The sequence below is a fragment of the Rhinoderma darwinii genome, unplaced genomic scaffold (genome assembly GCF_050947455.1).
Source record: "Rhinoderma darwinii isolate aRhiDar2 unplaced genomic scaffold, aRhiDar2.hap1 Scaffold_875, whole genome shotgun sequence".
In the NCBI taxonomy this organism is placed as follows: domain Eukaryota; kingdom Metazoa; phylum Chordata; class Amphibia; order Anura; family Rhinodermatidae; genus Rhinoderma; species Rhinoderma darwinii.
Window position 1 is genome coordinate 60435 of NW_027464445.1, and position 27224 is coordinate 87658.

A 27224-nucleotide genomic window follows, 5' to 3' on the forward strand; every position below is an offset into this window, starting at 1 on the left:
TTATCTCCATCCAAACAGTGACTGAAATCATGCCCGGCAGAGCTATTTTAATACATTTGCTTTTTAATGGAACTTTAATTCGTGTTTTAAACGTTTATGCCCCTCCTACCAAACAGGAGAGGGCAGAACTATTAGAGATTTTACCATTGTTTTGTGTTGGGTCTACCCCCCTGCTGGTGGGTGGTGATTTTAACTGTGTGCGAGATGGAGAACACCGCCAGGGTGGGGATTTTAATCGAAAAATTGACCGTACTTCTTACCTGCTCAAGAATTTTATTGGTGATTTTAAATTGAAAGATTGCTGGAGGGAACTCTTGCCTGCGGACCCAGGCCCCACCTGGTCCAATGGAAGAGTGAGCTCCAGAATTGATTTTATTTTCACTTCTAATAGTTTTATTCCCAAAAAATGTTTGCTTTTAACAAATATTTTATCTGATCACAAGCTCCTTTCAGTGCACCTGGAGCTAGAGGGAGAGCAAAAAGCTTGTAGGGGTCCCTGGAGACTAAACACCACACTCCTGGAGGACCCCATCATTAAAGAGGAGTTTGTGCGGACCTACCAGTGTTGGCAGTCCCATAGAGCGCCCAGTCAGCCTATGCTACACTGGTGGGAGGGCATTAAACCCAAAATCAGAGCTTTTTTTATTCGAGCAGGTAAGAAGAAAGCAAAAGAGAAAAAACAATGGTTTTATGTTCTTAATAAACGTTTACATGTACTTTTTAAATTGAAGGAGATTGGTATGGATGTTGATGATGATATCTTAAATCTTAAAGCTGAAATAAAATATGCCATAGAAGAGAAAGGGAAACAAATAATTTTTAATTCACATGTAAAGCACCTCGAGGATGGCGAGAAGTGTTCCCGGTTCTTCTTCAAAAAGGTAATGGATAAACGAGATGTCATTTTAAACCTTGAAGGAGAAACCACTATGGTCGGCATTTTAAATTCTGCTTTTAATTTCTACCAATCTCTTTTTAACAAGAAAAATATTGATCCTTCCTTTTTAGAACATGTTCTTAATTCCCTTGATGCCAAGCTAGATATTTTAGACCAGGAAGTTTTATCCCGTAATATTACCTTGGAGGAACTTTTATTTGCTTTTAAAAGTTTTTCTAATGGGAAAGCTCCTGGGGAAGATGGTCTGCCCATCGAATTTTATCATGCTTTTTGGGAAATTTTAAAGAATGACATGTTTTTATTGTATAAGGAAGTTTTTATTACTGAAGAGCTGCCCCCTTCCTGGAGGAGGGGGATTGTGTCCTTAATTTTTAAAAAAGGTGAGAGGGACCAGTTAAAAAACTGGCGCCCTATTACTCTTTTAAACGTTGATTGTAAAATTTTAGCTAAACTAATAACAATCCGTTTTAAACCTTTTATTCATAAATTAATCCATCCAAACCAGGTATGTGGGGTACCTGGGAGGTCAATTACTGAGTCCCTGAATATTTTACGTGACATCATTTGGTATTTTAAAGAAAGGGGTCAAAGCCTTGCTATTTTATCCTTAGATTTCGAGAAGGCTTTTGACCGGGTCTCCCATGAATATCTTTTTATGGTTCTTAAAAAGATGGCTGTTCCTGAAATTATTTTAACACGTATTAAGCTTTTATATCGATCCTGTTTTAGCCAAATTTCTATCAACGGATTTTTAACTAAAGGTGTTCCTCTTTTATCAGGGGTGAAACAGGGGTGCCCGTTGTCTCCGCTCCTTTTTATTTGTGCCATAGAACCTCTGTTCACCCTAATAAGAGATGATAAAGTCATCAGAGGCGTGCCCATACCTGGAGGAAGGGGGAACCAGGTAAAAATCCTAGGCTATATGGATGACGCCACCGTCCTATGCCCAGACGCCGCTTCTATGAGACGGGCATTGAGGAACACCGGCTTTTTTTGTGAAGCCTCTGGTTTTAAATTAAACGTTGATAAGTGTGACTGTTTTTATACTGGTGTATGGGATTCCTCTGTGACACCAGGAGTTAACATGCAGCAGGATCAGATAAAAATTTTAGGAATTGTTTTTAATCAAGAAAACGATGGGAGACCCAATTGGGATTCAGTAATTGCCAAAATGGAAAAAAAGGTTTTAATGTGGAATTTGAGAAATCTCACCATGGAGGGAAAAGTTTTAATAATTAAATCTGTTTTATTACCCATAATGCTTTATGTAGCTATGGTTTTCCCTCCAACAATTTTATATATTAAAAAAGTGACCAGGATCTGTTTTATGTTTTTATGGGGTTCCAAAATGGAAAAACTAAAACGTGATTTTATGTACAGATGTAAGGACAATGGCGGGAGAGATGTTCCTAACCTTTTTAACTTCTTTTACATTAAATACTTTTGCTTCTGTTTTAAAATGTATAATTCTGATGGTATTTTTAGCTACTTTTTAAAGTACGCTACGGGCATGATTTTTAAACGATGGTTTCGTGTCCCTTTGAATTCTCCTGTGCTTCTGTGTCCCCCAAAACAATATGCGGTGCTCGAAAAAACTGTCAGGCTCCTAGGTCTCCAAGAATTGGAGCCTGACATATTGGGGGACCAGAAAAAAGTGTCACTCTCCTGTAGGCGGCAGGAGGATACACTGGCAGTTTCAAATTTCTCACAGGCAAGGTCCAAGGTGGTGTGGCGGAACGTTTTCGGGAAATTTATGGCAAATGTGCACAAGGACCTTGCCTGGGCAATCGTTCACCAGTGCCTCCCTACTCGTGAATTCCAGCATAGGCGAGGACTGGTGGCGAGAGCCAAGTGCCCGAGAGACAGGTGTGGTGACGACGAGACGATAATGCACCTGTTTTGGAACTGCCCATATGCACAGGAGGTTTGGAGGAAGGTAGGCCCATTGCTGAAATGGGCCTGCGGTCTTAAAGATCTTAAATTTGAATACGTGTTTTATGGTCTTTTTAACTGCCCAAGTTTTAAACAGCAAATGGTCTGTTGGATCATTTTAAACTGTTTTAAGAATGCCATTTGGAAGGTTAGGAACATTCTGCTTTTTAAACATGATTTTATTGACGTTAAAAATTGTGTGAAATATGCCCTAAGTGAAATGTATATTTATTATCTTAGGGACAAAAAGCAGCTAGGGGTAAAAGAAGCAACATCCATGTGGTGTTTGCAAATGTGGAATACCATAACATTGTAAATAAAAATGGTTTTATTCTTTTATGTCTTTTATGCCCTGTATAAATTTTATCCTGCTATTGTTCTGTACTTTTATTATAACATCTGTATTAATGGTCTTATTATTATTACTTTTGTATTCATTTAAATGTATGAATATTCATGTATTATGCTGTTGATTTTATCTTGTGGTTTCAATTTTAAAAAAAAGTCTGTAAAATATATTATTTTTGCCAATAAAAAACTTTGTTGAAACCTTATCTGTTCTTATCAGTTTAATATCTGATACGTCCCCTATCTGGGGACCATATATTAAATGGATTTTTAGAACAGGGAGATGGAAATAGAGCTTGCTCTGTCCACTCCACGCATTGACCTGGTATTGCAGTATTTCCAGGACCGGTGCACCCTTCCCTTATGTGTTGACTAAAATCAGATTCCAAAAGTGCTATTTGTGTTTGCTATTGTTTTTGTCTTTCTGATGGGATCTCCCCTTTTAATCCCATTATTTCAACACCTGTTGGACAATGCATTTGTACAGTCATGTGTGATAATGAGCTCATTTATTAAATGCAATTAATTAATACATTGCCACCTCTTGTTGTGTGTGTGTGTGTGTGTGTGTGTGTGTGTGTGTGTGTGTGTGTGTGTGTGTCTTCTGTGTTTCTGTGTTTCCGGCATTTCACATTGGAACAGCTCATTCACCTTCCTTGTCTTCTCTCCGCCCTCCCTTTTAGGTAGGTTAAAGAGCTGCACCTGAGCCAGCCACTGATTGATTGATGCAGCACCACAGTCAAATAGTGGAGTGGAGTAGGGGGAACAGCAAACAGCCATTAAAGCAGCCCGCCCGCCACAATGGACCTACCTGTGTACACTAGATGGATGTGATGGAATGTACTGTCGTCCCTACATTTCCAAGAAGAAGTAAGAATTGCAGTTGCAACAAACCCTTGCTTGCCTACAAAGAGAGCAGCAATTTGGATTTGTTACTATGTTACCTGGAAGAATAACAAACTGTGCAAGGATGGAGGTTGTAGGAGCAAAGAGAAGTTGTCTGTAAAGTTGGTGGATGCCTATTTTCCATTTTGCAGTCCCTTGTCTCCCTCTTGTGGCCTCCTGGAGGCAAATAAATGTGCAAAAAAAAGACAGCCTGGCGGCCGGCTGTTGCAGTGTTGCCCTCTCAGGCAACACTGAGTGACTGACTGAGCCGCACCGTCTTATATAAAGTTCAGACGGAACTTTGCACGTGTCATAGTGGAGCCCTCAGGATTCCAGAGCCAGCTTTCTGACATCATAATGGGGCCTGCCTCAGAGATAGATAAAAGCCTGGGCCCAGGCAGTGTTGGTCAGTGCTGCTCAGCAGGCAGCACTGGACTGGACTGGACTGGATTACAGCTGATACAAGGTGTGAAGGAACAAGGGGTGGCTGTGGGCATGCACTTGCTGCCGCTGCCAGTGTTTATCTGCATGGCAGGAGGGCATTTGGGCGTTGCCAGGAAGGCGTTTTTATGTAGATTCCTCCTCTTTCAGCACTGCATTGTGGTGCAAGCAAAAGAAGCAAATCCTGTGTAGCTTCCTCTCCGGCCTTTATTCACCTCCCTCCCGCTTAGTAGCTGTAAATGTGTGTGAGCCTGCAGGGCCCCATGGAATTGCCTAGGAGTAGGCTGAATCAATCGCTGCAAGGGGTGAACAGCAGTATGGGACAGGCTCGGGCAAGGCAAGGGCCGCTCGGGTTATCGCTTCTCGGCCTTTTGGCTAAGATCAAGTGTAGTATCTGTTCTTATCAGTTTAATATCTGATACGTCCCCTATCTGGGGACCATATATTAAATGGATTTTTAGAACAGGGAGATGGAAATAGAGCTTGCTCTGTCCACTCCACGCATTGACCTGGTATTGCAGTATTTCCAGGACCGGTGCACCCTTCCCTTATGTGTTGACTAAAATCAGATTCCAAAAGTGCTATTTGTGTTTGCTATTGTTTTTGTCTTTCTGATGGGATCTCCCCTTTTAATCCCATTATTTCAACACCTGTTGGACAATGCATTTGTACAGTCATGTGTGATAATGAGCTCATTTATTAAATGCAATTAATTAATACATTGCCACCTCTTGTTGTGTGTGTGTGTGTGTGTGTGTGTGTGTGTGTGTGTGTGTGTGTGTGTGTGTGTGTGTGTGTGTGTGTGTGTGTCTTCTGTGTTTCTGTGTTTCCGGCATTTCACATTGGAACAGCTCATTCACCTTCCTTGTCTTCTCTCCGCCCTCCCTTTTAGGTAGGTTAAAGAGCTGCACCTGAGCCAGCCACTGATTGATTGATGCAGCACCACAGTCAAATAGTGGAGTGGAGTAGGGGGAACAGCAAACAGCCATTAAAGCAGCCCGCCCGCCACAATGGACCTACCTGTGTACACTAGATGGATGTGATGGAATGTACTGTCGTCCCTACATTTCCAAGAAGAAGTAAGAATTGCAGTTGCAACAAACCCTTGCTTGCCTACAAAGAGAGCAGCAATTTGGATTTGTTACTATGTTACCTGGAAGAATAACAAACTGTGCAAGGATGGAGGTTGTAGGAGCAAAGAGAAGTTGTCTGTAAAGTTGGTGGATGCCTATTTTCCATTTTGCAGTCCCTTGTCTCCCTCTTGTGGCCTCCTGGAGGCAAATAAATGTGCAAAAAAAAGACAGCCTGGCGGCCGGCTGTTGCAGTGTTGCCCTCTCAGGCAACACTGAGTGACTGACTGAGCCGCACCGTCTTATATAAAGTTCAGACGGAACTTTGCACGTGTCATAGTGGAGCCCTCAGGATTCCAGAGCCAGCTTTCTGACATCATAATGGGGCCTGCCTCAGAGATAGATAAAAGCCTGGGCCCAGGCAGTGTTGGTCAGTGCTGCTCAGCAGGCAGCACTGGACTGGACTGGACTGGATTACAGCTGATACAAGGTGTGAAGGAACAAGGGGTGGCTGTGGGCATGCACTTGCTGCCGCTGCCAGTGTTTATCTGCATGGCAGGAGGGCATTTGGGCGTTGCCAGGAAGGCGTTTTTATGTAGATTCCTCCTCTTTCAGCACTGCATTGTGGTGCAAGCAAAAGAAGCAAATCCTGTGTAGCTTCCTCTCCGGCCTTTATTCACCTCCCTCCCGCTTAGTAGCTGTAAATGTGTGTGAGCCTGCAGGGCCCCATGGAATTGCCTAGGAGTAGGCTGAATCAATCGCTGCAAGGGGTGAACAGCAGTATGGGACAGGCTCGGGCAAGGCAAGGGCCGCTCGGGTTATCGCTTCTCGGCCTTTTGGCTAAGATCAAGTGTAGTATCTGTTCTTATCAGTTTAATATCTGATACGTCCCCTATCTGGGGACCATATATTAAATGGATTTTTAGAACAGGGAGATGGAAATAGAGCTTGCTCTGTCCACTCCACGCATTGACCTGGTATTGCAGTATTTCCAGGACCGGTGCACCCTTCCCTTATGTGTTGACTAAAATCAGATTCCAAAAGTGCTATTTGTGTTTGCTATTGTTTTTGTCTTTCTGATGGGATCTCCCCTTTTAATCCCATTATTTCAACACCTGTTGGACAATGCATTTGTACAGTCATGTGTGATAATGAGCTCATTTATTAAATGCAATTAATTAATACATTGCCACCTCTTGTTGTGTGTGTGTGTGTGTGTGTGTGTGTGTGTGTGTGTGTGTGTGTGTGTGTGTGTGTGTGTGTGTGTGTGTGTGTCTTCTGTGTTTCTGTGTTTCCGGCATTTCACATTGGAACAGCTCATTCACCTTCCTTGTCTTCTCTCCGCCCTCCCTTTTAGGTAGGTTAAAGAGCTGCACCTGAGCCAGCCACTGATTGATTGATGCAGCACCACAGTCAAATAGTGGAGTGGAGTAGGGGGAACAGCAAACAGCCATTAAAGCAGCCCGCCCGCCACAATGGACCTACCTGTGTACACTAGATGGATGTGATGGAATGTACTGTCGTCCCTACATTTCCAAGAAGAAGTAAGAATTGCAGTTGCAACAAACCCTTGCTTGCCTACAAAGAGAGCAGCAATTTGGATTTGTTACTATGTTACCTGGAAGAATAACAAACTGTGCAAGGATGGAGGTTGTAGGAGCAAAGAGAAGTTGTCTGTAAAGTTGGTGGATGCCTATTTTCCATTTTGCAGTCCCTTGTCTCCCTCTTGTGGCCTCCTGGAGGCAAATAAATGTGCAAAAAAAAGACAGCCTGGCGGCCGGCTGTTGCAGTGTTGCCCTCTCAGGCAACACTGAGTGACTGACTGAGCCGCACCGTCTTATATAAAGTTCAGACGGAACTTTGCACGTGTCATAGTGGAGCCCTCAGGATTCCAGAGCCAGCTTTCTGACATCATAATGGGGCCTGCCTCAGAGATAGATAAAAGCCTGGGCCCAGGCAGTGTTGGTCAGTGCTGCTCAGCAGGCAGCACTGGACTGGACTGGACTGGATTACAGCTGATACAAGGTGTGAAGGAACAAGGGGTGGCTGTGGGCATGCACTTGCTGCCGCTGCCAGTGTTTATCTGCATGGCAGGAGGGCATTTGGGCGTTGCCAGGAAGGCGTTTTTATGTAGATTCCTCCTCTTTCAGCACTGCATTGTGGTGCAAGCAAAAGAAGCAAATCCTGTGTAGCTTCCTCTCCGGCCTTTATTCACCTCCCTCCCGCTTAGTAGCTGTAAATGTGTGTGAGCCTGCAGGGCCCCATGGAATTGCCTAGGAGTAGGCTGAATCAATCGCTGCAAGGGGTGAACAGCAGTATGGGACAGGCTCGGGCAAGGCAAGGGCCGCTCGGGTTATCGCTTCTCGGCCTTTTGGCTAAGATCAAGTGTAGTACTTTAGGGTATTGCCTTGTTTCTTGGTCAGGAGGTGCCCTGGTACCCTTTTCCTTGGCCTGGGGGGATCGTTTCTCTTAGGAGAGACTTCACCCCTCTGCTGCTATTGGGGAGGAGGATTAGTCCAGGGCAACGGGGAGCGATCACCTGCCTGGTACTTCGGTACTGAAGGTATTCTTTGGAGATTGCTGGAATTCGTTTGGAGCAGGATGGAGGAAATTCCCGAATATATGCGTACCAGGAATGCTGTCCGGTTTTTCGTGGAGGAATCTGAGCGACAAAGGAAGGATCTGGAGTTCATCACAAAGGTTCTTTTGTTGGATTTCTTTCAGCTGGAGAGATCATGCATTTTGGCGGTGATGGACTATCCGAGGAGAGGGTGCTTTGACGTTACCTTCGCCACAGAAGAAATTTATGCTGTCTTTTTAGAACGCTTGAAGGAAGGTAAAAGGGACCCAAGACTTGTGGGTGTGAAGGTAACACCACATTTTGTGCCAAACAAAAAGTTGGTGGTTGTAAAAATGTTTTCGCCTTACGTGGATGAAGAGGACATTAAGTTATTTCTCAATAAGTTTTGTGAGGAGGTGGTGGGAAAGGGGAAAGTGTTTAACCCTTTTGGATTTTGGACTGGGAAGTGGAAATTTCTTTGTAAATTTGTGAGAATTGGTGAATCTAGAAACCTATTGTTTCCTCCAGCGCGGTTCAAGATTGGAAGTGCGTGTGGAAATTTATTTTTTCTTGGAATGGATATGTTTTGTTTGAATTGTAAAGAGTATGGTCATGAGAGAGAAGCCTGTGAGAAAGTAATGTGTACAAAATGTCTGCAAGAGGGACATAAGTATAATGAATGTCAGAAAGGGAAAGTATGTAATATGTGTGGAGAGGAGGGGCACATATTCAAATCGTGCCCAAAGAAAAGCAAACGTGAGGTACAAGAGGAAAATAAGAAGATAGTCAAAAGAAAGGAAGCGGAAGTTAGTTTGGAAGAAGGCAAGCTTCATAAATTGGAAGGAAGTGGGCAAAGTGATGAGAAAAAAAGGAAAAAAGCAGAGAGAAAGAAAAAAAGTGTCATTTCAGAAGAGGAAAGAGCAGAAAGAGACAGGTTATTGGAAGAAGTAGAGCAGTTACGTAGTAAAATTAATTTTGAAAAAATGCGGAGGAGGGTGCGGCTCTGTGTAAGAGAAAATTTACCAGGGTTTCTTGAAAGGTATGGTGTGCCAACATGGTTAACGTGCATTGTAAACTGTGAGTGGGATGGTAATGATTTGCAGGAACATCTAGTGGATATGTTAGGAACTATTGCTGTTAAAAAAGGAATGTTTTTTTGATTTCTTAAGGAAAAAAAAGGAAAGAGGAAAACAAAAATTAATTGTACGTTTTCAGTTTTCATTGTGATGATCTAAGTCTTTTTTATTTTGAATTTTATGATTTTTAAGACGTGATCTGAATGAATTAAAAAAAAAAAAAAAAAAAAAAAAAATCTGTTCTTATCAGTCCTTGTAAGGATAGATAGCTCGGAGAACCACTGGGGGCTATAAACACTAGCTTAGCGATCCAAGAGCGTTCCAGACGAAGCCGGCGACGAACTGCGGAGAAGAACCAGCGAAGACGACGATCCAGAAGGGAGAAGCCGCCATCGGGGAAGAAGCTCCGGGAGATCGCTGCCGGGAAGAAGAAGGAGAACTGCGACAGAGACCTTCGGAGAAGAGCCGCTGCTGAAGGGGATCTTTGAAGAAGCTCGGCCGCAGAAGAAGCTCGACGAGGAACCGCTGCGGAAGAAATTTCGTGGAAGAACCTCGGCCAGCAAGGAGAAGATTTGCATAGCTCCGCCCCCTTCGGGAAAGAGCTATCGAAGATCCTCCCCAAGCGACAGGAACAGCTGGAAGAAGCCATGGCCTCAACCAGCAACCCTGCCACCCAGAAGAAGAAGGCTGATGGACCAGGTGAGCCGGCCCAGGCCAGGACATCTCCTCCTGAAGCCTCCTCAAGCCAACAGGCCACCAGGAAGCCGAACCAGGCTGCTCCAACCCTGGAGCCCTGGATGAAGCAGACGGTGGCCCTGAAGCTGAAGGAGGTGGACGGGAGAGTGCCGGACATGACGGAAGAAGTGTTCTGCCAGAAGATGCTCCTGGACCAGGGCTTCGCTAAGCCGGAGACCATCAGCATCCAGGCCTTCATGACCGGGATGTTCTTCGTGACCTTCGCTTCGATCAACATCTGCAGAAGGTACTGGGAGATGGTGAAAGCGGCGAGGCCTGAATCCCCTTTCTCTCGCTTTGTGGGCAACTGCCCTGTCCAAAGAGAGGAAAGGCGGGTGACGGTCTCAATGCGGAACCCACACACCCCCGGCAAAGACATCACCACGCTCCTGAAGCGGTTCTGCACAGTGGTGAGGGAACCCACCCACATCCTGAACGGACTCGGCTTCTGGACTGGCAAGTGGTCGGTAATCGTCCGACTGAACAAGGATTCCAGCGCGGAAGACGGCCTCCAACACCTGCCCCAGTCATTCTCGCTGGGCAACTCCTACGGCCTCATCTACTACCCGGACATGCCGCAGATCTGCAGGAGATGCAGCAAGAAGGGTCATTCGGTGAAGGACTGCAAGGAGGACGCCTGCAAGAACTGCCGGGTAACAGGACACGAGACCAAAGACTGCCCGAAACGGACAATGTGCAACCTCTGCGGACAAGCAGCCCACTCCTACAAGGACTGCCCGAAGAGGGATCGATCCTGGGCAACTGTAGCGGCGAAAGCTCCGGCCAGAGGGAACCCCGCCCCAGCCAGAGCTCCAGCGGCGCAGAAGACCGGGAATAAGAAGGATGGTAAGAAGACGACAGTCCCTCCCCCCCGTCTCCCGGCCCTCCCTCGCCCTACCCTTCCCACCCTCCCTCGCCCGGCCCTCCCCACCCCCCCGTCCCCAACCCCTGTCACCCCCACTGAGGCTCTCACCTTCTCCTACCCACCCATCTCAGTGGTCCTGTCACCTGCACCTCTCCCAACCCAGCCTCCCTTCTCCCCAGCTCCAGCAGCACTAACATCTTCCCCTCCAGCTGCTGGAGTCCTCTCCCTGGAGGTTTTTCCCCCTCTTGTCTCCTCAGGTGCCATCCAGAGGAAGAGAAAGGTGAGGGACAGCCCAGCTGCTGAGTCCTCAAAGCGACAAGTCGTGGAAATCTGCGAAGATTCCCTTGCGCAGCAGGAGGAAATGGAGCAGATGGTGGAGGAACTCGTGTCTGAACCTGAGGTCATCGACTTCACAACAGACATCCAGGTGGCTACAATCCTGGAACAATTTTTGTCAGAAGGCCTGCTGGATCTTTCGGACCCGCCAGGAGAGGAGGATCCGCCCGACCGGACTGGTAACTAAGGTGTATCGTTTGCACTAACCTTCTTTATTCTACCCCATGGCTGCTAAACTTAACATCTTTAGCCTCAATGTGAGGAGTGTTAGAGATAGGACTAGATGTCAGATGGTGCTAACTTTTCTTTCCAAGCAGTCGAGTGATGTATTTATGCTGCAGGAATGTACTCTCCCCTCTTCCAGGTCATACCATCATCTGGCCAGGCAGTGGACCCATGGCCCGTCCTACTGGTCTGGTGGGGGCGACTGTAAGTCTGCAGGGGTTGCCATCCTGATTAGGGGAAGCGTATTTACTGTTGACTCTGTCCAGGAGCTCGCCTGCGGCCGCTTGTTGGTCGTAGACGGTTCCTGGGCAGGAGAGCCGATTAGGCTCATCAACGTGTACGCTCCCCCTATGAAGGCTGAGCGCCTGGAACTATTCCAGACCCTGCGGACCCAGCTCGCCACCACTAGGGCAGTGGTGATGGCCGGGGACTTCAACTGCCCCATCGAAGAGGATGGACGAAGTTCCGGCACTTCAATCAAACTGGATGTCAGTTCCAAACTGCTTATCGAGATGGTAACCGAAGCATCCTTGCAGGACGTTGTGGGCTCCATGGGGATTGGCTCTGTGAACTATTCATGGAGCCGACCCGATGGCTCACTTCGTTCTCGGATTGACTTTGTGTTCACCTCCCGGGCAGTCAAGCGGCATGGGCACTCCATGGTCCCCTGCTTCTTCTCTGACCACAGGGCCATTCTCTTCCAGGGTGCCATCGGCCACGGTTTTCCTCCCGGCCCTGGCTCCTGGAAGCTGAATTGTGCCCTGCTGGAAAGAGAGGAGGTACTGGCGGAACTTAGAGACGCCTATATTGTTTGGAGGAATGATAAAGTTTTCTTTGACAAAACCTGTGACTGGTGGGAATATGTTAAAGTTGAATTTCGTTGTTTCTTTCAGGCAAAAAGTCGTCAACAGGCGTGTGAGAGGAAGAGAGACTTCAGAGAGATGCAGCGTCAGCTGCGATCCCTGCAAGACCTCCTTCAATGCGGCTGGGACGTCAGGAAGGAGCTGGAGGAAGCCAAAAAGGGCCTGAAAAGGCACTTTGAGGAGGAATCCAAGCGAATTGTCTTTCGTTCCAAGGTGGAGAACCTGGAGAAGGGTGAGAAATGTAACTCGTTCTTTTTCAGGAAACTCCATGCCGGCCACACGCCCCTGAAGGAACTTCGAGATGAGACCGGAAACATGCATTCTGGGAAGAAGGAGGTGATGGGAGTCGTCACAGACTACTACCGAAGCCTCTACTCCCGGAAAACCACTGACCCCGAAGCCGCCGATAAATTCCTGTCAGGTATCACTAATCATCTTGATCCTGCAGGTACGGAGGCTATGGATGTACCCCTGACGGTGGAGGAACTGCTCTCTGCCGCTAAATCCTTCAGACCCGGCAGGACCCCGGGCAGTGATGGTCTCCCAGCAGAGCTCTATGTAGCGCTGGGGGACTTGATCAGTCCGGACCTGCTGGAGCTCTATGAGGAGATGGTGGTGGAGGGTAGAATGCCACCGTCCTTGAGAGAAGGCATGATCACGATCTTGTATAAGCGGAAGGGGGAGAGATGTGACCTGAAAAACTGGCGTCCCATCTCTCTCCTGAACGTGGACTACAAGATCCTCGCCAAAGTATTGGCCAACAGACTGAAGGTTGTCATCGGACAGATCATCGGATCGGACCAAACCTGCGGCATTCCTGGCCGTAGGGTGGCCGACAGTCTTGCCCTGGTGAGGGACACGGTGCATTACATGCAAAGCCGCCGTACACACGCGGCCCTGGTCAGTCTGGATCAGGAGAAGGCTTTTGACCGGGTCTCTCACGAATTCATGGGTAAGGCTCTGCGTAGGCTGCGGCTTGGCAGGTTGTTCTGTTTGTATGTTAACCTGATGTATTGCGACATTTACAGCTCGGTGCTGGTGAACGGCTGGAAGACTGACCCCTTTCCTGTATCGTCGGGGGTTAGACAAGGCTGTCCTCTTTCACCTCTCCTTTTTGTTTGTGTTATAGAGCTCTTCGCAGAGGCTATCCGGCAGAATGGAGAGATCAGAGGGATCACCGCACCAGGTCCAGGACACTTCGAGGTCAAATGCTCGCTGTACATGGACGACGTGACCGTCTTCTGCGCTGACCAGAGTTCGGTGACTGCACTCGTCCAGACCTGTGAGGAGTTCGGACGCGCTTCAGGGGCAAAAGTCAACTGCGGGAAGTCGGAAGCCATGCTCTTCGGAAAGTGGTACCTGCCTTCTCCTGCCTCCTTCCCGTTTACTATCAAGCCGGACTTCATCAAAATTCTGGGAGTCTGGTTCGGTAAGGAAGGTGCAGCCCTAAAGTCGTGGGAAGAACGCTTGGCCAAAGTCAACCAAAGGATCGGACTGTGGAGCCTCAGACAACTCACTATTGAGGGCAAAGCAATGGTCCTGCGTAACGAAGTCTTGCCTGTGCTACAATACACTGCACAGGCATGGCCCCCTCTTGCCACCGTCTCGAGGGCCATTACCAGGACTGTGTTTCGCTTCATCTGGGGCTCGAAAATGGACAGAGCAAAGCGGACTGTTATGTACAAGGAGCCCCGCAAAGGTGGGAAGGGTATACCCGACATTCCCACTCTGCTGCGGATCGCTTTTGTATGTGACTGTGTTCGTAGGACTCTGAGGACAGCAAACGGCTCTGCGGGCAAGGCCATGTCCCGCTACTTCCTCCTTCCCCTCTGGCGAGGTTTTGGCTGGGACAAGTGGGACAGCTCCTTCCCTTACAACTGGCACGCTCCCTGGTTCTACGGAGATGTCGTCCGGTTCGTGAGGGAGCATCAACTGGAGGGTCTTAAGCCCGACTTGTGGAAACCTAAGACGATCCACAAGCACATCAGAGCAAAGGACTCACTGGAGTCTGTTCCAGGGCTTCATGCCGACACGTTGGAGACTGTTTGGACTAACGTGTCATCTGGCAGGTTGACCAACGGGCACAAGGACATTTCATGGATGGCCATCCAGGGAGGACTGCCTCTTAGGTCATTCATGCATGCCCGCAACCTGTGCAAGACCCGGTACTGCCCCAGGTGCCCCTTCACGGAGGAAACATCTTTGCACATTTTCTGGCAGTGCCCCTTTGCACAGGGTCTGTTGAAAGCCTTGGAACATGAACTCAAGGACTCAGTACCCAGGAACAGACTGTCGTACCGCTCGGTACTTTATGGACTATTTCCTGGGAATACCACGGATGGAGCAATCCAGGAAGCCTGGCGCCTTATGAACTGCTTTAAGGACGCTATATGGTTTGCCAGGAACCGTCTGATTTTGCGGAGAGAGAGTGTGTCCGTCCAGGACTGCCGCAGGCTGATCCACAGCCTGCTCAGAGACTATTCCACCTGGGACAGCCCGGACGTCGATGAGGAAGAGGACTGATACTCCCCTTCCCCCCACTCTCCCTTCTTGTGTGTTGTCTTTCAATAAAGCTTCGGGCCTGTGATTTCCCCCTTCCCTATCCCCTCCTACCCACTCCCCTATCCCATCACTTGTCTGTAATGCTTTGTTGTTTGGCTTTAGTGAATGCAAGAATGTTAGTGTAGCATGTGGTGTAATGTATAGCATAGGCTAGCCTGTACTGTGTATTATACTGTCATGTTATGTTTGACGACTGTTATTATTTATTATTTGCTGCTTCATGGCTTGCGCTGCGTCGCAGTAATGTTTGTATGATGACGATTGATTGTCAATAAAGCATTTTTCAATCAAAAATCTGTTCTTATCAGTTTAATATCTGATACGTCCCCTATCTGGGGACCATATATTAAATGGATTTTTAGAACAGGGAGATGGAAATAGAGCTTGCTCTGTCCACTCCACGCATTGACCTGGTATTGCAGTATTTCCAGGACCGGTGCACCCTTCCCTTATGTGTTGACTAAAATCAGATTCCAAAAGTGCTATTTGTGTTTGCTATTGTTTTTGTCTTTCTGATGGGATCTCCCCTTTTAATCCCATTATTTCAACACCTGTTGGACAATGCATTTGTACAGTCATGTGTGATAATGAGCTCATTTATTAAATGCAATTAATTAATACATTGCCACCTCTTGTTGTGTGTGTGTGTGTGTGTGTGTGTGTGTGTGTGTGTGTGTGTGTGTGTGTGTGTGTGTGTGTGTGTGTGTGTGTCTTCTGTGTTTCTGTGTTTCCGGCATTTCACATTGGAACAGCTCATTCACCTTCCTTGTCTTCTCTCCGCCCTCCCTTTTAGGTAGGTTAAAGAGCTGCACCTGAGCCAGCCACTGATTGATTGATGCAGCACCACAGTCAAATAGTGGAGTGGAGTAGGGGGAACAGCAAACAGCCATTAAAGCAGCCCGCCCGCCACAATGGACCTACCTGTGTACACTAGATGGATGTGATGGAATGTACTGTCGTCCCTACATTTCCAAGAAGAAGTAAGAATTGCAGTTGCAACAAACCCTTGCTTGCCTACAAAGAGAGCAGCAATTTGGATTTGTTACTATGTTACCTGGAAGAATAACAAACTGTGCAAGGATGGAGGTTGTAGGAGCAAAGAGAAGTTGTCTGTAAAGTTGGTGGATGCCTATTTTCCATTTTGCAGTCCCTTGTCTCCCTCTTGTGGCCTCCTGGAGGCAAATAAATGTGCAAAAAAAAGACAGCCTGGCGGCCGGCTGTTGCAGTGTTGCCCTCTCAGGCAACACTGAGTGACTGACTGAGCCGCACCGTCTTATATAAAGTTCAGACGGAACTTTGCACGTGTCATAGTGGAGCCCTCAGGATTCCAGAGCCAGCTTTCTGACATCATAATGGGGCCTGCCTCAGAGATAGATAAAAGCCTGGGCCCAGGCAGTGTTGGTCAGTGCTGCTCAGCAGGCAGCACTGGACTGGACTGGACTGGATTACAGCTGATACAAGGTGTGAAGGAACAAGGGGTGGCTGTGGGCATGCACTTGCTGCCGCTGCCAGTGTTTATCTGCATGGCAGGAGGGCATTTGGGCGTTGCCAGGAAGGCGTTTTTATGTAGATTCCTCCTCTTTCAGCACTGCATTGTGGTGCAAGCAAAAGAAGCAAATCCTGTGTAGCTTCCTCTCCGGCCTTTATTCACCTCCCTCCCGCTTAGTAGCTGTAAATGTGTGTGAGCCTGCAGGGCCCCATGGAATTGCCTAGGAGTAGGCTGAATCAATCGCTGCAAGGGGTGAACAGCAGTATGGGACAGGCTCGGGCAAGGCAAGGGCCGCTCGGGTTATCGCTTCTCGGCCTTTTGGCTAAGATCAAGTGTAGTATCTGTTCTTATCAGTTTAATATCTGATACGTCCCCTATCTGGGGACCATATATTAAATGGATTTTTAGAACAGGGAGATGGAAATAGAGCTTGCTCTGTCCACTCCACGCATTGACCTGGTATTGCAGTATTTCCAGGACCGGTGCACCCTTCCCTTATGTGTTGACTAAAATCAGATTCCAAAAGTGCTATTTGTGTTTGCTATTGTTTTTGTCTTTCTGATGGGATCTCCCCTTTTAATCCCATTATTTCAACACCTGTTGGACAATGCATTTGTACAGTCATGTGTGATAATGAGCTCATTTATTAAATGCAATTAATTAATACATTGCCACCTCTTGTTGTGTGTGTGTGTGTGTGTGTGTGTGTGTGTGTGTGTGTGTGTGTGTGTGTGTGTGTGTGTGTGTGTGTGTGTCTTCTGTGTTTCTGTGTTTCCGGCATTTCACATTGGAACAGCTCATTCACCTTCCTTGTCTTCTCTCCGCCCTCCCTTTTAGGTAGGTTAAAGAGCTGCACCTGAGCCAGCCACTGATTGATTGATGCAGCACCACAGTCAAATAGTGGAGTGGAGTAGGGGGAACAGCAAACAGCCATTAAAGCAGCCCGCCCGCCACAATGGACCTACCTGTGTACACTAGATGGATGTGATGGAATGTACTGTCGTCCCTACATTTCCAAGAAGAAGTAAGAATTGCAGTTGCAACAAACCCTTGCTTGCCTACAAAGAGAGCAGCAATTTGGATTTGTTACTATGTTACCTGGAAGAATAACAAACTGTGCAAGGATGGAGGTTGTAGGAGCAAAGAGAAGTTGTCTGTAAAGTTGGTGGATGCCTATTTTCCATTTTGCAGTCCCTTGTCTCCCTCTTGTGGCCTCCTGGAGGCAAATAAATGTGCAAAAAAAAGACAGCCTGGCGGCCGGCTGTTGCAGTGTTGCCCTCTCAGGCAACACTGAGTGACTGACTGAGCCGCACCGTCTTATATAAAGTTCAGACGGAACTTTGCACGTGTCATAGTGGAGCCCTCAGGATTCCAGAGCCAGCTTTCTGACATCATAATGGGGCCTGCCTCAGAGATAGATAAAAGCCTGGGCCCAGGCAGTGTTGGTCAGTGCTGCTCAGCAGGCAGCACTGGACTGGACTGGACTGGATTACAGCTGATACAAGGTGTGAAGGAACAAGGGGTGGCTGTGGGCATGCACTTGCTGCCGCTGCCAGTGTTTATCTGCATGGCAGGAGGGCATTTGGGCGTTGCCAGGAAGGCGTTTTTATGTAGATTCCTCCTCTTTCAGCACTGCATTGTGGTGCAAGCAAAAGAAGCAAATCCTGTGTAGCTTCCTCTCCGGCCTTTATTCACCTCCCTCCCGCTTAGTAGCTGTAAATGTGTGTGAGCCTGCAGGGCCCCATGGAATTGCCTAGGAGTAGGCTGAATCAATCGCTGCAAGGGGTGAACAGCAGTATGGGACAGGCTCGGGCAAGGCAAGGGCCGCTCGGGTTATCGCTTCTCGGCCTTTTGGCTAAGATCAAGTGTAGTATCTGTTCTTATCAGTTTAATATCTGATACGTCCCCTATCTGGGGACCATATATTAAATGGATTTTTAGAACAGGGAGATGGAAATAGAGCTTGCTCTGTCCACTCCACGCATTGACCTGGTATTGCAGTATTTCCAGGACCGGTGCACCCTTCCCTTATGTGTTGACTAAAATCAGATTCCAAAAGTGCTATTTGTGTTTGCTATTGTTTTTGTCTTTCTGATGGGATCTCCCCTTTTAATCCCATTATTTCAACACCTGTTGGACAATGCATTTGTACAGTCATGTGTGATAATGAGCTCATTTATTAAATGCAATTAATTAATACATTGCCACCTCTTGTTGTGTGTGTGTGTGTGTGTGTGTGTGTGTGTGTGTGTGTGTGTGTGTGTGTGTGTGTGTGTGTGTGTGTGTGTGTGTCTTCTGTGTTTCTGTGTTTCCGGCATTTCACATTGGAACAGCTCATTCACCTTCCTTGTCTTCTCTCCGCCCTCCCTTTTAGGTAGGTTAAAGAGCTGCACCTGAGCCAGCCACTGATTGATTGATGCAGCACCACAGTCAAATAGTGGAGTGGAGTAGGGGGAACAGCAAACAGCCATTAAAGCAGCCCGCCCGCCACAATGGACCTACCTGTGTACACTAGATGGATGTGATGGAATGTACTGTCGTCCCTACATTTCCAAGAAGAAGTAAGAATTGCAGTTGCAACAAACCCTTGCTTGCCTACAAAGAGAGCAGCAATTTGGATTTGTTACTATGTTACCTGGAAGAATAACAAACTGTGCAAGGATGGAGGTTGTAGGAGCAAAGAGAAGTTGTCTGTAAAGTTGGTGGATGCCTATTTTCCATTTTGCAGTCCCTTGTCTCCCTCTTGTGGCCTCCTGGAGGCAAATAAATGTGCAAAAAAAAGACAGCCTGGCGGCCGGCTGTTGCAGTGTTGCCCTCTCAGGCAACACTGAGTGACTGACTGAGCCGCACCGTCTTATATAAAGTTCAGACGGAACTTTGCACGTGTCATAGTGGAGCCCTCAGGATTCCAGAGCCAGCTTTCTGACATCATAATGGGGCCTGCCTCAGAGATAGATAAAAGCCTGGGCCCAGGCAGTGTTGGTCAGTGCTGCTCAGCAGGCAGCACTGGACTGGACTGGACTGGATTACAGCTGATACAAGGTGTGAAGGAACAAGGGGTGGCTGTGGGCATGCACTTGCTGCCGCTGCCAGTGTTTATCTGCATGGCAGGAGGGCATTTGGGCGTTGCCAGGAAGGCGTTTTTATGTAGATTCCTCCTCTTTCAGCACTGCATTGTGGTGCAAGCAAAAGAAGCAAATCCTGTGTAGCTTCCTCTCCGGCCTTTATTCACCTCCCTCCCGCTTAGTAGCTGTAAATGTGTGTGAGCCTGCAGGGCCCCATGGAATTGCCTAGGAGTAGGCTGAATCAATCGCTGCAAGGGGTGAACAGCAGTATGGGACAGGCTCGGGCAAGGCAAGGGCCGCTCGGGTTATCGCTTCTCGGCCTTTTGGCTAAGATCAAGTGTAGTATCTGTTCTTATCAGTTTAATATCTGATACGTCCCCTATCTGGGGACCATATATTAAATGGATTTTTAGAACAGGGAGATGGAAATAGAGCTTGCTCTGTCCACTCCACGCATTGACCTGGTATTGCAGTATTTCCAGGACCGGTGCACCCTTCCCTTATGTGTTGACTAAAATCAGATTCCAAAAGTGCTATTTGTGTTTGCTATTGTTTTTGTCTTTCTGATGGGATCTCCCCTTTTAATCCCATTATTTCAACACCTGTTGGACAATGCATTTGTACAGTCATGTGTGATAATGAGCTCATTTATTAAATGCAATTAATTAATACATTGCCACCTCTTGTTGTGTGTGTGTGTGTGTGTGTGTGTGTGTGTGTGTGTGTGTGTGTGTGTGTGTGTGTGTGTGTGTGTGTGTGTGTGTGTCTTCTGTGTTTCTGTGTTTCCGGCATTTCACATTGGAACAGCTCATTCACCTTCCTTGTCTTCTCTCCGCCCTCCCTTTTAGGTAGGTTAAAGAGCTGCACCTGAGCCAGCCACTGATTGATTGATGCAGCACCACAGTCAAATAGTGGAGTGGAGTAGGGGGAACAGCAAACAGCCATTAAAGCAGCCCGCCCGCCACAATGGACCTACCTGTGTACACTAGATGGATGTGATGGAATGTACTGTCGTCCCTACATTTCCAAGAAGAAGTAAGAATTGCAGTTGCAACAAACCCTTGCTTGCCTACAAAGAGAGCAGCAATTTGGATTTGTTACTATGTTACCTGGAAGAATAACAAACTGTGCAAGGATGGAGGTTGTAGGAGCAAAGAGAAGTTGTCTGTAAAGTTGGTGGATGCCTATTTTCCATTTTGCAGTCCCTTGTCTCCCTCTTGTGGCCTCCTGGAGGCAAATAAATGTGCAAAAAAAAGACAGCCTGGCGGCCGGCTGTTGCAGTGTTGCCCTCTCAGGCAACACTGAGTGACTGACTGAGCCGCACCGTCTTATATAAAGTTCAGACGGAACTTTGCACGTGTCATAGTGGAGCCCTCAGGATTCCAGAGCCAGCTTTCTGACATCATAATGGGGCCTGCCTCAGAGATAGATAAAAGCCTGGGCCCAGGCAGTGTTGGTCAGTGCTGCTCAGCAGGCAGCACTGGACTGGACTGGACTGGATTACAGCTGATACAAGGTGTGAAGGAACAAGGGGTGGCTGTGGGCATGCACTTGCTGCCGCTGCCAGTGTTTATCTGCATGGCAGGAGGGCATTTGGGCGTTGCCAGGAAGGCGTTTTTATGTAGATTCCTCCTCTTTCAGCACTGCATTGTGGTGCAAGCAAAAGAAGCAAATCCTGTGTAGCTTCCTCTCCGGCCTTTATTCACCTCCCTCCCGCTTAGTAGCTGTAAATGTGTGTGAGCCTGCAGGGCCCCATGGAATTGCCTAGGAGTAGGCTGAATCAATCGCTGCAAGGGGTGAACAGCAGTATGGGACAGGCTCGGGCAAGGCAAGGGCCGCTCGGGTTATCGCTTCTCGGCCTTTTGGCTAAGATCAAGTGTAGTATCTGTTCTTATCAGTTTAATATCTGATACGTCCCCTATCTGGGGACCATATATTAAATGGATTTTTAGAACAGGGAGATGGAAATAGAGCTTGCTCTGTCCACTCCACGCATTGACCTGGTATTGCAGTATTTCCAGGACCGGTGCACCCTTCCCTTATGTGTTGACTAAAATCAGATTCCAAAAGTGCTATTTGTGTTTGCTATTGTTTTTGTCTTTCTGATGGGATCTCCCCTTTTAATCCCATTATTTCAACACCTGTTGGACAATGCATTTGTACAGTCATGTGTGATAATGAGCTCATTTATTAAATGCAATTAATTAATACATTGCCACCTCTTGTTGTGTGTGTGTGTGTGTGTGTGTGTGTGTGTGTGTGTGTGTGTGTGTGTGTGTGTGTGTGTGTGTGTGTGTGTGTCTTCTGTGTTTCTGTGTTTCCGGCATTTCACATTGGAACAGCTCATTCACCTTCCTTGTCTTCTCTCCGCCCTCCCTTTTAGGTAGGTTAAAGAGCTGCACCTGAGCCAGCCACTGATTGATTGATGCAGCACCACAGTCAAATAGTGGAGTGGAGTAGGGGGAACAGCAAACAGCCATTAAAGCAGCCCGCCCGCCACAATGGACCTACCTGTGTACACTAGATGGATGTGATGGAATGTACTGTCGTCCCTACATTTCCAAGAAGAAGTAAGAATTGCAGTTGCAACAAACCCTTGCTTGCCTACAAAGAGAGCAGCAATTTGGATTTGTTACTATGTTACCTGGAAGAATAACAAACTGTGCAAGGATGGAGGTTGTAGGAGCAAAGAGAAGTTGTCTGTAAAGTTGGTGGATGCCTATTTTCCATTTTGCAGTCCCTTGTCTCCCTCTTGTGGCCTCCTGGAGGCAAATAAATGTGCAAAAAAAAGACAGCCTGGCGGCCGGCTGTTGCAGTGTTGCCCTCTCAGGCAACACTGAGTGACTGACTGAGCCGCACCGTCTTATATAAAGTTCAGACGGAACTTTGCACGTGTCATAGTGGAGCCCTCAGGATTCCAGAGCCAGCTTTCTGACATCATAATGGGGCCTGCCTCAGAGATAGATAAAAGCCTGGGCCCAGGCAGTGTTGGTCAGTGCTGCTCAGCAGGCAGCACTGGACTGGACTGGACTGGATTACAGCTGATACAAGGTGTGAAGGAACAAGGGGTGGCTGTGGGCATGCACTTGCTGCCGCTGCCAGTGTTTATCTGCATGGCAGGAGGGCATTTGGGCGTTGCCAGGAAGGCGTTTTTATGTAGATTCCTCCTCTTTCAGCACTGCATTGTGGTGCAAGCAAAAGAAGCAAATCCTGTGTAGCTTCCTCTCCGGCCTTTATTCACCTCCCTCCCGCTTAGTAGCTGTAAATGTGTGTGAGCCTGCAGGGCCCCATGGAATTGCCTAGGAGTAGGCTGAATCAATCGCTGCAAGGGGTGAACAGCAGTATGGGACAGGCTCGGGCAAGGCAAGGGCCGCTCGGGTTATCGCTTCTCGGCCTTTTGGCAAGATCAGGTGTAGTATTTCTGCATCTGGTTTTGTTGGGAGGTGTCCGGGGTACCCTGCTCCTTGGCCTTGGGGGATCGTCTCTTTTCACAGAGAGACTTCACCCCCTTGCTGCTATTTGGGGAGTGGGCTTAGCCCCCGGACAACGAGTTGCGATCGCGCCTTACCCAAGAGGTCAACCGGCCTTGAGGCGTTTTTCTAAGAGCGTTCCGAGGGCGTTTATCGGGCTTCGTAGGTGTCTGGGGTACCCTAATCCTTGGCCTTGGGGGAGGGTTCCACTTAATTGTGGAATCTGAGCCCTTGCTGCTATAAGGGACAGGCTTAGCCCCCAGGCACTGAAAATGCCATTCACATTTGGATTTGCATCCGGGGACACCCGGTTGCGCCAGTCCGTCCGCATCGAGGTGGAAGAAGGCCATCGCCAGCGGAAGAACCTTCGCTTCATTGTGGAGGTGATTCTGCTGGACTTCCTGGGGCTCAAGCGGGCGGACATCCTGTGTCTCAACGACCAGGAAAGCCGCGGTCGGTACACCGTATCCTTTACGGCCGCGGCATGTTGCGACAACATGCACAAAAGATTGTCTGATGCGGACCAGAGTGAGGAGCGGCTAAATGGACTGAACTTTTTATTCCTCTACGGGGAGGAAGAAGTCCCGCTCGTGATGTGCATGTTCAGTCCATTTGTCTCTGAGTGTGACATTGAAACCTTCCTCAGTCGTTACTGCAGGGAGGTCCGCTTCTCACATAAAATCTTGAACACCCAGAGCTTCTGGAATGGCAAAAGAAAATATTGGGTGAAGTTCCGCCAGGATCCCAATGGCATTGGAGGCTTACATCACCCACCCCAGAACTTTGCCATTGGGAAGAATCGAGGATTCTTATTTTACCCCCAGATGCCAATAGCCTGCCGGAACTGCTTGAGATATGGCCACACCAGAGAACATTGTGACCGGCCCCATGTGGTGCAGTGTAACAGGTGTGGCCAGGTTGGACACGTGGCGGCAAAATGCAGTTCCGAGGTGTTGTGCAATCTGTGCGGCATGACTGGGCATGCTTTTAAAGATTGCCCCCGCAGAGCGAAATCTGGGCCACCCAGACCAGGGCCAGAGCGGCAGTTTGCAACATGTGCAGACGCCGCTGGTAATGCCCCAAAACGAGCATTGACGACTGAGGGGTCCAGGCCAAAGTCCTTCACAGCTCCATCGGGGGGCCCACCGATGTCAGCCTCGAGGGACGGCCATAGGGATTCCACCGGGTCCAGGCAGAGCAGGAGGAATTCTGACTCTGCTGGACATAAGTTGACCGGCACCTCTGCAAACAGGTCCTCTGCTCCGCCTGCAGTGGACCCTGTTGAGGCAGTGGTTAGCGACAGGCGTCGTGGCTCCGTAGGTTCTGCAGTAGGACCTGACGCCTGTCCCAAGAGTGTGGGCATGGAGCGGAGACACTCTGTGTCAGACGAGGGCTCCATTAAGAAAACCCTAAAATATGCTGGATTGGAGCCTCGTTTTGACCATTACCGGTCAACGGGGGGGTCGGAGCAAAGTTCCTCCACTGCGGTTGTGGAGGGGCTTGCGATGAAGGCTCCCCGTAAGCAGGCAAAGGTTGCCAAGAGTGATGGGACCTCACAGGCCCCTGTGCAGCTGCCCAGTAAGGACATCAGCGATATCTTCAGCCAGGGGCCAGAGATGGGTGAGAGCGACTTCGAGGAGATGGATAGGAGCCATTCTGCAAAGAGACAGCGAGAGGAAGAGGAGTCCGGAGTTCGGAGGAAAGCTGCCTATCGGAGTTCGGATGAGAGCAGTGTGGGGGTTGGAGCCGCCCACGTATCTGGCTCTGACCCTACCAACATCCAAGATTTATTGACCCCTCAAAAAGGGGGTCCAGACTCGCAGCTGATCTCCGAGTACGACTCTTCTGGTTCGGACTCTGACCTCAACTAAGACTATGTTGGTTCCTATCAAAGTCGCCTCACTAAATGTGAGGTCCCTAAAGAGCCCTGTCCGCAGGACTGCTTTATTTTCATTTTTAGAGACTGTGGACTTTGACCTTTGCCTGCTTCAAGAATGTGGAATCCCTAATGACTTGGAATATCAAGATTTAAAGATGGACTGGAAACTAGGCCCCTCAGTCTGGTCTGGTGGAAATGACTGTCGCTCTGCGGGGGTTGGATTGCTCTGCCGAGGTCGTTTTATCTCCATCCAAACAGTGACTGAAATCATGCCCGGCAGAGCTATTTTAATACATTTGCTTTTTAATGGAATTTTAATTCGTGTTTTAAACGTTTATGCCCCTCCTACCAAACAGGAGAGGGCAGAACTATTAGAGATTTTACCATTGTTTTGTGTTGGGTCTACCCCCCTGCTGGTGGGTGGTGATTTTAACTGTGTACGTGATGGAGAACACCGGCAGGGTGGGGATTTTAATCGAAAAATTGACCGTACTTCTTACCTGCTCAAGAATTTTATTGGTGATTTTAAATTGAAAGATTGCTGGAGGGAACTCTTGCCTGCGGACCCAGGCCCCACCTGGTCCAATGGAAGAGTGAGCTCCAGAATTGATTTTATTTTCACTTCTAATAGTTTTATTCCCAAAAAATGTTTGCTTTTAACAAATATTTTATCTGATCACAAGCTCCTTTCGGTGCACCTGGAGCTAGAGGGAGAGCAAAAAGCTTGTAGGGGTCCCTGGAGACTAAACACCACACTCCTGGAGGACCCCATCATTAAAGAGGAGTTTGTGCGGACCTACCAGTGTTGGCAGTCCCATAGAGCGCCCAGTCAGCCTATGCTACACTGGTGGGAGGGCATTAAACCCAAAATCAGAGCTTTTTTTATTCGAGCAGGTAAGAAGAAAGCAAAAGAGAAAAAACAATGGTTTTATGTTCTTAATAAACGTTTACATGTACTTTTTAAATTGAAGGAGATTGGTATGGATGTTGATGATGATATTTTAAATCTTAAAGCTGAAATAAAACATGCCATAGAAGAGAAAGGGAAACAAATAATTTTTAATTCACATGTAAAGTACCTCGAGGATGGCGAGAAGTGTTCCCGGTTCTTCTTCAAAAAGGTAATGGATAAACGAGATGTCATTTTAAACCTTGAAGGAGAAACCACTATGGTCGGCATTTTAAATTCTGCTTTTAATTTCTACCAATCTCTTTTTAACAAGAAAAATATTGATCCTTCCTTTTTAGAACATGTTCTTAATTCCCTTGATGCCAAGCTAGATATTTTAGACCAGGAAGTTTTATCCCGTAATATTACCTTGGAGGAACTTTTATTTGCTTTTAAAAGTTTTTCTAATGGGAAAGCTCCTGGGGAAGATGGTCTGCCCATCGAATTTTATCATGCTTTTTGGGAAATTTTAAAGAATGACATGTTTTTATTGTATAAGGAAGTTTTTATTACTGAAGAGCTGCCCCCTTCCTGGAGGAGGGGGATTGTGTCCTTAATTTTTAAAAAAGGTGAGAAGGACCAGTTAAAAAACTGGCGCCCTATTACTCTTTTAAACGTTGATTGTAAAATTTTAGCTAAACTAATAACAATCCGTTTTAAACCTTTTATTCATAAATTAATCCATCCAAACCAGGTATGTGGGGTACCTGGGAGGTCAATTACTGAGTCCCTGAATATTTTACGTGACATCATTTGGTATTTTAAAGAAAGGGGTCAAAGCCTTGCTATTTTATCCTTAGATTTCGAGAAGGCTTTTGACCGGGTCTCCCATGAATATCTTTTTATGGTTCTTAAAAAGATGGCTGTTCCTGAAATTATTTTAACACGTATTAAGCTTTTATATCGATCCTGTTTTAGCCAAATTTCTATCAACGGATTTTTAACTAAAGGTGTTCCTCTTTTATCAGGGGTGAAACAGGGGTGCCCGTTGTCTCCGCTCCTTTTTATTTGTGCCATTGAACCTCTGTTCACCCTAATAAGAGATGATAAAGTCATCAGAGGCGTGCCCATACCTGGAGGAAGGGGGAACCAGGTAAAAATCCTAGGCTATATGGATGACGCCACCATCCTATGCCCAGACGCCGCTTCTATGAGAAGGGCATTGAGGAACACCGGCTTTTTTTGTGAAGCCTCTGGTTTTAAATTAAACGTTGATAAATGTGACTGTTTTTATACTGGTGTATGGGATTCCTCTGTGACACCAGGAGTTAACATGCAGCAGGATCAGATAAAAATTTTAGGAATTGTTTTTAATCAAGAAAACGATGGGAGACCCAATTGGGATTCAGTAATTGCCAAAATGGAAAAAAAGGTTTTAATGTGGAATTTGAGAAATCTCACCATGGAGGGAAAAGTTTTAATAATTAAATCTGTTTTATTACCCATAATGCTTTATGTAGCTATGGTTTTCCCTCCAACAATTTTATATATTAAAAAAGTGACCAGGATCTGTTTTATGTTTTTATGGGGTTCCAAAATGGAAAAACTAAAACGTGATTTTATGTACAGATGTAAG

The 27224-nt window shown here is 47.3% G+C and overlaps 7 non-coding genes and 2 pseudogenes across 7 annotated transcripts; all 9 read left to right on the forward strand.

Moving 5' to 3' along the window:
• Positions 1 to 3345: 3345 nt before the first annotated feature.
• Positions 3346 to 3537, forward strand: LOC142731912 (U2 spliceosomal RNA). Its single transcript, XR_012879288.1, has one exon. It is a non-coding gene; the product is annotated as a U2 spliceosomal RNA (small nuclear RNA).
• Positions 3538 to 4859: 1322 nt separating this feature from the next.
• LOC142731881 (U2 spliceosomal RNA) lies at positions 4860 to 5050 on the forward strand. Its single transcript, XR_012879261.1, has one exon. It is a non-coding gene; the product is annotated as a U2 spliceosomal RNA (small nuclear RNA).
• A 1344-nt stretch (positions 5051 to 6394) lies between these two features.
• LOC142731882 (U2 spliceosomal RNA) lies at positions 6395 to 6585 on the forward strand. The gene has a single exon (XR_012879262.1). It is a non-coding gene; the product is annotated as a U2 spliceosomal RNA (small nuclear RNA).
• Positions 6586 to 7929: 1344 nt separating this feature from the next.
• Positions 7930 to 8040, forward strand: LOC142731864 (U2 spliceosomal RNA; annotated as a pseudogene).
• Positions 8041 to 15069: 7029 nt separating this feature from the next.
• Positions 15070 to 15243, forward strand: LOC142731908 (U2 spliceosomal RNA; annotated as a pseudogene).
• A 1344-nt stretch (positions 15244 to 16587) lies between these two features.
• Positions 16588 to 16778, forward strand: LOC142731883 (U2 spliceosomal RNA). Its single transcript, XR_012879263.1, has one exon. It is a non-coding gene; the product is annotated as a U2 spliceosomal RNA (small nuclear RNA).
• A 1342-nt stretch (positions 16779 to 18120) lies between these two features.
• Positions 18121 to 18311, forward strand: LOC142731884 (U2 spliceosomal RNA). The gene has a single exon (XR_012879264.1). It is a non-coding gene; the product is annotated as a U2 spliceosomal RNA (small nuclear RNA).
• Positions 18312 to 19657: 1346 nt separating this feature from the next.
• Positions 19658 to 19848, forward strand: LOC142731886 (U2 spliceosomal RNA). Its single transcript, XR_012879265.1, has one exon. It is a non-coding gene; the product is annotated as a U2 spliceosomal RNA (small nuclear RNA).
• Positions 19849 to 21196: 1348 nt separating this feature from the next.
• On the forward strand, positions 21197 to 21387 carry LOC142731887 (U2 spliceosomal RNA). The gene has a single exon (XR_012879266.1). It is a non-coding gene; the product is annotated as a U2 spliceosomal RNA (small nuclear RNA).
• Positions 21388 to 27224: the final 5837 nt, after the last annotated feature.